Source organism: Ochotona curzoniae, unplaced genomic scaffold, assembly GCF_017591425.1.
Source record: "Ochotona curzoniae isolate NIBS_2020 unplaced genomic scaffold, NIBS_Ocur_1.0 scaffold_4953, whole genome shotgun sequence".
NCBI lineage: Eukaryota > Metazoa > Chordata > Mammalia > Lagomorpha > Ochotonidae > Ochotona > Ochotona curzoniae.
In genome coordinates this window covers 4,467,065-4,476,386 of record NW_024467127.1, presented here as the reverse complement: position 1 = coordinate 4,476,386, position 9,322 = coordinate 4,467,065, and the positions used below count along the sequence as shown (strand labels likewise).

The following is a 9,322-nucleotide window of genomic DNA, read 5'->3' as shown; positions in this document are numbered from 1 at the left end:
AGGGGAAAGCAGACATGAGATGTAGCCATCATCTTCACAGCACTGCTCTCTTGGTCCACTCTAACCTAGAACCTGTGGGAAAAGGATTCTGGGAAATGTAGTTAGAACTCAACACAGTACTCACAATCACAGCAGTTAAAGGGAGAAAAGCCACAGTAGGGGATGAGAGTTCGCAGTAATGTTTTATAAGCATCTAGATTTAGCATTAATGGCAGAGAACAAATGGCCCAAGCTCCCCAGGTCCATTTTTCTGATCTCTAAAAAGGAGAGTGCCTTCCTTATAGGATTGTTGTAGAGATTAAATGAAATGCTTGCAAAATATTAGTAGAACGTCAGCCTAATACAAGTAGTAGCTTTTATTTTTAGTAGTTATTGTACAAGGAATGGAAAAGATTGAGAAATAAGAGTCTCACTTGGGCAGTACATATACTAAAATTGGAACAATACAGAGAAGATTAGCATGGCCCGTGTGCAAGGAGAAATAAAAAGAGTATGTTTTGAAAGGAGAGGGGCCTGTCAGAGGAAGATACGAGTGGACAGAAGAAGATGCAAGATGCATTGTGCTTGCATTTGAGGACACTGTGATGTTGCTGCAGAGAACACATGTAACTACACGGGATAGTAATGGGACTGTTGTTTGAGGTGATGTCTGTTAAAGATCACTTTGGCCAAGATGGGTAGAAAGATATCAAGTGCTGTCATTCCGGTGTAGACAAGGTGAAGTGAAAATGTATGCACATTGTGTGTACTATTTATTGTAAATTACACTTCAGCTTATCTCACTTCCACAAAGTAAGCATTTTATTCTCATTCTGTTGAGTAAGTGTTTGTTTAAGTTTCACCGCATTTGCCAATTTCTGGCATTTGTTCTCTAAAAATCACTTTCCTCCTTTATGAAGTGTATCTTTTTTTAAAAAAATATTTATTTATTTTTACTGGAAAGTCAGAAATACAGAGAGGAGGAGAAGCGACAAAGAGGAAGGCCTTCCATCTGCTGATTCACTCCCTAGGTGACCGCAATGGCTAGAGCTCAGTCAATTCAAAGCCAGGAGCCAGAAGGTTCTTCCAGGTCTCCCACGTGGGTGCAGGGTCCCAAGGCTTTGGGCTGTCCTCAGCTTCTCTCCCAGGCCACAAGCAGCGAGCTGGATGGGAAGTGGAGCAGCTGGGATATAAACTGATACATATATGGGATTCCAGTGCATGTTAGGTGAGGACTTTACCCACTAGATTACCGTGCTGGACCCGCAAACCTAGTTTAATGATTTTTTTTTTTTGCTTGCATTTTGAAGGTATTCCATTTGATTTTCCACGATCAGTAAGAACTAGGGAGCTATATGGTTGCTTTACTAGTTATATTTTTATACTGTTACAACATCATATGTAATTGGCTTTTGGGTAGAAGTATTCATATTGGTTTTCCCTTTTGCTTGCTAGTTTACTTTCAAAATTTGCTGAACATTTATTGAAAATCTTACAGAATATCAAAGGGTGTCAAATAAATTTTGAAGAAATTTGTAATTTAGTTGTAGATGTTCACTTTCATAATTATTACCAAAATGCTTGATTGCTTTCCGTATATTACCAGAGAAGATAAACAGATGAATTTATCAGCCATTGTGTATAATCATAGAACTTCATTGTGGCAGAAGAGTTGGACATATTAGGGTATGGCCATATAATTTACTTTTGAATGTAAACAGAGATTGTTTTAATAGTTTTTATGGGGACCAGTGTGGTTGTGTTTCAGGATAATCCTCTGCCTGTGGTGCTGGCATCCCACATGGGCACTGATTCATTTCCTGGCTGCTCCACTTCTGGTTCAGCTCCTTACTGTTCCCCTGGGAAAGCAGTAGAGGATGGCCCAAAGCCTCGGTACCCTGTGCTTGTCTGGGGAACCTGGAAACTCCTAACTCCAAAAATTAGACTGGCCCAGTTGTGGCAGTAGCAGCCATTGGGAGACTGATTCAATGGATGAAAGATCTCTCTGTCTAATGTTCAAGTAAAATAGATAAATCTAAAATTATTATGGGCCATGTATTATGCTGGTTTTTCCACAGGTATACTTATCTCCAGGCTCATCAATTCGTATACAAAATTTGTACAGCTTTTTTATGTTAACTATTCTTTAGTAAAGTTGTTTATTTTAAAAATTACCCCGAGTTAATAAGCATAAAGCGGGACTATCTTTAGCAAGCAGGAATGTGTGGATCCGCTTCACATTATATGGTAAATAAAGTGCTTACAAAGTACCAAAGATTTATTTAGCATATAAAATCTTATAAGTATATTTGAAATATTAACACCAAATACATATTAGAAGTAGCATATTCAAATACTGAAACTTTAATTAATGAGTGATAGGCAGTAATATTGTTGCTATTGTAAGGACTGAAGCGTAACTATCATTTTAGCCTAACGAATACAAGAAGTGTATAGACAGAACCCTCATTTTGACCCCCCAAAAATTTATTTTCAAGTTGGATAGGTATAAGAAATCATACCCAGAAATGAATTGCAAAGTGCTTGACGTGGCAGTTAATTGGAAATGATTTTGTGAAGAAGTTACTCACTCATTGAAAGAAAAAGAAGAGAGTCCTCATCCTCTCTCCGCCTCCTCAAATGCTCAGAACCATTGGAGGGACTGATGCTGAGTCTCCTCCGTGGGCAGCAGGAACCCAGTTGTTTGAGCCAGCACTGCTGCCTCCCAGGACCCGATGAACAGGAAACCAGGATCACGAGCCTGCGCTGACATCAAACCAGGTGCTTTGCCAGTGTGGGTTTGAACATCTTACTATACTGTAAATGCCCACCTCAAATAAGTAGGCTTGAGGTATCTGTTAAGAGTAAAGATTGTTAAAGAAGAGGCAGATTCAGGGCACAGGCAGGATCCAAGGCCCAGGAAGTGGGATCAAGCATGTTTACAAAGCAGATAGATTGAATTGACTCATTGTTAGTAGGCGAGCTATGTGAACAGTGCTGGAAGTGCTGTGGGAGAGACAAAGGTATCTCAGTAATGTTTCTTGCTCACAGTGCGCTTCCTGTATAATAAAGATAGCCAGGTGCAATAATCTTTCTACAAAGTTCGCAATAAAAATCATTATGAAAATTTATTTATGAGAATTGGCTAGCCTCCAGTTTTTATGTTAGAGTTTGAGGTCTACAGCGTGTTTGGACCTCAGAGTTCTAACTGAAAAGTACTATGGTGTGATTGGGGGTTTTGATTTATATGATAAGCAGCAGAAAGTGTTAAACTTATATCAACAAAATATAAATATGCTGTTGAAGACATTAATATTTTGGAACTTAGTGTTTTATCAGAGAGCGTATTGGTACCCAGGAGGCAAGTGTTTCTAAGGTTGAACAGTAAATGAGAAGTGATGTAATATAGTGTGTTAGAGTGTCTTCTGATCACGATTGGGTTCAAATGCTGAACTTAATAAATCTGGCCTTTATTTTTTGGAGTGCTCACTATGCTTTGGTATTATTTCAAGTGCTTTACAGGCATTTCATTTAACCCTTGTAACATATGAGGCAGGTACAGCATTCTGCAGATAGGAAAACAGGAGTTTTGTAATACTGTCAGTGAACTTTAAGTGATGGTAAGAGCAAACCCAATTATGCTATTTTTGCTTTTTTCTAGTGTTTGACAGAAATGTTCGAGCATAACACTCAGGGTGCAGATACTTTAACTTCACCAGCCTGATAAGATTTGATTTAAGAGGTTTTGTTTGTTTTGTTTTGTTTTTTTCTTCAAAGGTTTATTTATGTATAAAAGGCAGAGAGAGGAAATACAGAGGGGGTGGGGGGAGAGAGGTAGGTCTTCCCCAGATCTGGCATTTCCCAAATGGCAACAGATTGCCAGAGCTGAGCTGAAGCTGGAAGCCAGGAGCTTCTTTTGGGTCTCCCATGTGGGTGCAAGATCGCAAGGACTTCTGCTGCTTTCCAGCACATGAGAAGGGAGCTGGGTACAAAGTGGAACAGCCAGGGCCTGGCGCGATAGTGTAGCTCCTAGCGCGATAGCGTAGCGGTTAAAGTCCTCACCTCAAGTGCACCAGGATCCCATATGGGCACAGTTTCTAATCCCAGCAGCCCCACTTCCCATCCAGCTCCCTGCTTGTGGCCTGGGAAAGCAGTCAAGGACGGCCCAAAGCCTTGGGTTCCTGCACCCATGTGGGAGACCTGGAAGAAGCTCCTGGCTCCTGACTTTGGATTGGCTCAGCTCCAGCTATTGCGGCTGCTTGGGGAGTGAACCATTGGATTGAAGATCTTTCTCTCTGTCTCTCCTCCTCTCTGTATATCTGCCTTTCCAATAAAAATAAATAAATCTTTAAAAAACAAAGTGGAACAGCCAGGACTCAAACAGGCATCTGTGTGGGATGCTGGCCCTTGCTGGTGGAAGATTAGCCTGTTGACAGTGCTGGACCCTGTCATTTTTTTTTTAGGATTTTTAAATTTTTATAGAAAAATCAGATTTCCAGAGAGAAGGAGAGACAGAAAGACCTTCACTGGTTCACTCCTCAAGTGGTCGCAAGAGCTGGAGTTGGGCTGATCTGAAGCCAGGGGCTAGGAACCCTGCCTGGTTTCCCACATGGATGACGGGCTCAGCCACTTGGGCCGTCTTTGCTCTGCAGTGATATCCGCTGAAGCTGGATTGGGAGCAGAGCAGCCGGACTAACTGGCACCATAATGTGGAATGCCAGCAATGCAACTAGTGGTTTTAACATTAGCCCTGCCGCAGTGCTGGCCCCTACTCTTGTTTTTAAAGATAATCTAATGAAAAAAAAAAGCTTAAGGGTTTATAGACATTCAACAGAAATTTTTCAGCACTGTTGCCGTGGTTTAAGAACTGAGAGGGAAGGGAGACTCCCTGAGTGTATGTGTCTTAGTCTGTTCTGGGCTGCTGCCGCAGAATGCCAGAGAATGTGTGGTTTATAAGCAGCACGGGGCTGTATCTGGTTAGTGGCTTCTTGCTGCATCCTAACGTGGTGGAAGGCATCACAGCAGAGTGTACAAGAGACTGAACGTGGAGTCCCCAAGCCACTTTCACAGTGCGCACCGAGCTGTTCATTCCTGTGGTCTAATCACCTCTCAAGAATTCCACCTCTTATCACTACTGTTAAATTACACTGAGGATTACATTTCCAACATATGTTTCTGGGGACACATTCAAATCATAACAGCTTAAGAACTTTATTTTGCTTAATGAATATTTGCCTAATTATACTAAATACCATAATATATTATGTGTTACTATATTACTTCTAAGCACTTTCCAAGCATTCGCTTGTTTAATTGCCTTCCCATAACAGTCTGAAGTTCTCCAGTTTATGGGTAAGGAAACAAAGGCAGACAGATAAGGTTATTTGCCCTAAGCTCTCATACCTGATGTATCTCAGATGCAGATTTAAACCAAGTACTGTGACTCCCATCCTATGAGTCCTGTGAGTTCTTTTTCCTTTTGCTTTTTTTTTTTTTTAATTTCGTTTTATGACACAGTTTCGTAGGCTCTCGGATTCCCCCCGTCCTGTGAGTTCTTCATCATTGTGCTTACTGTCTGTTTTTGTAAGGAACATGACCCACTGGGAGAGAAAATGTGGATGACTAAGAAGGAATCTGTTACAGATTACAAATATGTTGTTTCTGTGTAATATCTAAAAAAGGAGAAAAATCAGAGCTTGATATGCCTTTAGCCATGAGTGGTTTGGAGGGAGAGGAGGGGACTGACATTTTCTGGTCCTGGTTGTTCGGCCACTGCATCTGTGTGGGAGACAGAGGTTCAAGTCTTTGCCACTGCTTTGGACCTGACCCAGCCCTGCCGTCACAGCTCTTTGGGAAGTAAACCAGGAAACGGCAGATCTCTTTGTATCTCCCCCCGCCCCGCTCTCTCTAACTCTGCCTTTGAAATGAGTGATGATAAACACTTGTCTAAATGAGGGTCTCTGTGTCCAGTGTTCATGATAGGTGTGCACTTGCTATGTGTGCGTGCACCTACATGTGATTTGTTTTTTTTTTTTAAAGATTTATTTTTATTATTTTTTTTATTGAAAAGGCGGAGAGACAGAGAGAAAGATCTTCCGTCCGATGATTCACTCCCCAAGTGAGCGCAACGGCCGATGCTATGCCGATCCGAAGCCAGGAGCCTCTTCCGGGTCTCCCACGCGGGTGCAGGTTCCCAAAGCCTTGGGCCGTCCTCAACTGCTTTCCCAGGCCACAGGCAGGGAGCTGGAAGGGAAGCGGGGCTGCTGGGATTAGAACCGGAGCCCATATGGGATCCCGGGCGTGCAAGGCGAGGACCTTAACCACTTGTGCCACCGCGCCGGGCCCATGATTTGTTTTTTAAAGATTTATGTATTTTTATTGCAAAGTCAGATTTCCAGAGAGAAGGAGAGACAGAGAGAAAGATCTTCAATCCACTCGCTCACTCCCCTAGTGGCCTTAACAGCTGGAGCTGAGTTGATCTGAAGCCAGGAGCTTTTTCCGGGTCTCCCACACGGGTGCAGGGTCCCAAGGCTTTATGGGCTGTCCTCGACTGCCTTCCCAGGGCCCAGGCAGGGAGCTGGATGGGAAATGGGCCTGCTGGGATTAGAACTTGTGCCTATATGGGATCCTGGCGCAATTGAGGCGAGGACTTTAACTGCTAGGCTACTGTGCTGGGCCCCAATTATGTATATATTTTAGAATTTATCTATTTGTGTTGGAAAGGTGAAGCTGCACCAATCCAGAGCCTCTGCTTGATCTTCCATGTGAGTGCAGGGTCCCAAGGCTTTGGGCCTTCCCTGCTCCTTTCCCAGGCCATAAGCAGGGTGGCAGAAAGGAAGTGGAGCAGCTGGGACACAAACCTACACCTTTATGGGATGCTGGTGCTTGCGATTAGAGGATTAGCTAGTTAAGTTTTCACGCCAGTCCCTAAACTGTATATTTAAAACACAATTTGGGGAGGGGGTGGCACTATAGCTTAGCGGTTAAAGTCCTCACCTTGCATGCACCAGGATCCCATATGGGTACAATTTCTAATCCCAGCAGCCCCACTTCCCATCCAGCTCCCTGCTTGTGGTCTGGGAAAGCAGTCAAGGACGGCCCAAAGCCTTGGGACCCTGCACCCACGTGGGAGACCTGGAGGAGCTCCTGGCTTTGGATTGGCTCAGCTCCAGCTATTGCGGCTGCATGGGGAGTGAACCATCGGATGAAAGATCTTCCTCTCTGTCTCTCTTCCTCTCTGTATATCTGCCTTCCCAATAAAAATAAGTAAATACTTATAAAAAAACATAATTTGGTGAATTTTATTATATGTATACCTGTGAAACCACCCATCTCAACGAAGTAAGCAATATCACCTCCAAAACTCTGTGGGCCTGCACTGTCTTGCCTCTATTCATTATTCCTAACCAAGCAATGATCTCTTTTTTGTCATCATAAATTATTTTGCATTTTTTGAATTATAATGTAGTCTTGTAGAAGATACTTTGTGTGTGCTTATAGGGAAAAGTTGGCTCCTTTCACACAGTGTCTTTGTTCTGGATCACTAGTTTATTGATATTTAGTTCCTATTGAATATTGTATATTTCATTACATGGATATACCAAACTTTGTATCTGTTTATCTAGTGATGGCTACTTGGGTTTGCAGTTTTGAACTATTGCTATTAAATATAAGAACCTTGGTGTGCAAGTATTTTTGTGGACATCTGCTTCGTTTTTCTTGAGTAAATATGTAGGAATAGAATGGCTGAGTCATATGCCAAAACTGTTTTCTTGGTTGACTGTACCATTAGCATGATTTGCTGGAGTCAGGGGTAACATCTTTGCCAACACTTCATATGGCCAGATTTTAGGAATCAGTGTTTTTTTTTTTTTTTAAGTGAACAGAGGAATTTTACTTTTTTATGACATCTATTTGTTTATTTGAAAGGCTGAGTGACATGGTGGGTTGGAGGGGACATAGAAATCTTCTGTCCACTAATTCACTGTTCCAAATGGCTGTGGTCGTTGAAGCGAGGCCATGCTAAAGCCAGAAGCCTGGAACTGCATCTGGGTCTGCCATGAGGGTGGTCAGGTGCCAGGTGCTTGGGCCTTCTGCTGCCGCCTCTACTGGTGGAGGGTGGATTGGAAGCAGAGCAGCTACGAGTGGAGCTGGTACCCAATACACGATGCAGAGTCCCACGCTGCGGCTAACTCACAGTCCTCATCTTCGTGTTTCTTCTGCTTGAGTTCATTGGACTCTTTGGGTCTTAGGTGTCTAATTTCCACAAAATTTGGAATAATCTTGGCGTTTCTTGAAATACAATTTGACTCATCTTGCTCCCTCTTGAGGAGTTCAGTTACAGGCATATTGGGCTGCTTCACATTGTCTTCATATGATTGAAGCTCTGTTCATTTTTGCCAGGTTTATTTCATTTTTATCATTTTATTATGTGTTTATCTTTCCAATGTAAGTTTTCAAAAAAAGATTTATTTAAAGGAGTTAGAGAAAGAGAGAGAAAAAGGGAGAGATCTCATTTGCTGGCTTATTCCTCGGGTGGCTGTAACTGGCCAGGGCTACGCCAGGCTGAAGCAAAAAGCAGGAAGCTCTTATGCAGTTGGCAAGGGCCTGAGTACTCCAGCCATCCCTGCTGCTTCCCAGGGGAGCTGAATCGAAAGTGGAGCAGCTGAGACATAAACCAGCATGCCCAGCGTTATAGGTGGCCATTTAACCCACTGCGCTGTAGCACCAGCCCCTCAAGGAAGCATCCATTGTTGTTAATCTCACGCAGTGTATTTTTCAACTTAAGACATTGTGTTTTTCACCTGTAAAAATTCAATAAAAAAATCTTGCATGCCTTTGTTTAATATGCCTTTGTTTATCTCTTTGAACATATAAATATAAAGTATTGCTATGATAGCTGTATAGTCAGCTTAGATACTAATTCTGTCATTTGTGTCATTTGTGGATCTACTTACTTTGATTCACATTTTCCCGCTTCGCTTCAGATATGTTGCTACTGCAAATATTAGTAATTTTACTTTGTTGGATATTTTTTGTATTCCTATAATATTTGTTCTGGGATGCAGTTAAATTACTTGGTTACAAAACTTACTGTTGTGTTAGAACTGTAATGACATCTAGTCTGCTACAATTTTATATTTAAAAAAAAAAGATTTATTTATTTTTGTTGTGAGGAGCTCCTCACTACACAGGAGCGCCCATGCTTGTCCCATCCTAGGCTAGCAGCAGGGAGATGAATTGGAAGTGGAACAGCTGGGACAGCAGCAGGCACGCACATGGGATGCTGGTATCACAGGTTGTGGCTTTACCCCTGTACCATAATGCTGACCCCAAGATTTTC

General features: G+C 42.3%; 1 protein-coding gene and 1 pseudogene across 1 annotated transcript in view; both read left to right on the top strand.

Moving 5' to 3' along the window:
• The first annotated feature begins 406 nt into the window (after window positions 1-406).
• Window positions 407-500, top strand: LOC121150367 (annotated as a pseudogene).
• A 1,337-nt stretch (window positions 501-1,837) lies between these two features.
• The window catches only part of MAP3K2 (mitogen-activated protein kinase kinase kinase 2), a 55,046-nt gene continuing 47,561 nt past the window's right edge, over window positions 1,838-9,322 (top strand). The window contains exon 1 of the mRNA XM_040971204.1: window positions 1,838-2,760. The gene's annotated coding sequence lies outside the window, so the exon portion shown is untranslated. The remainder of the gene's footprint in view (window positions 2,761-9,322) is intronic.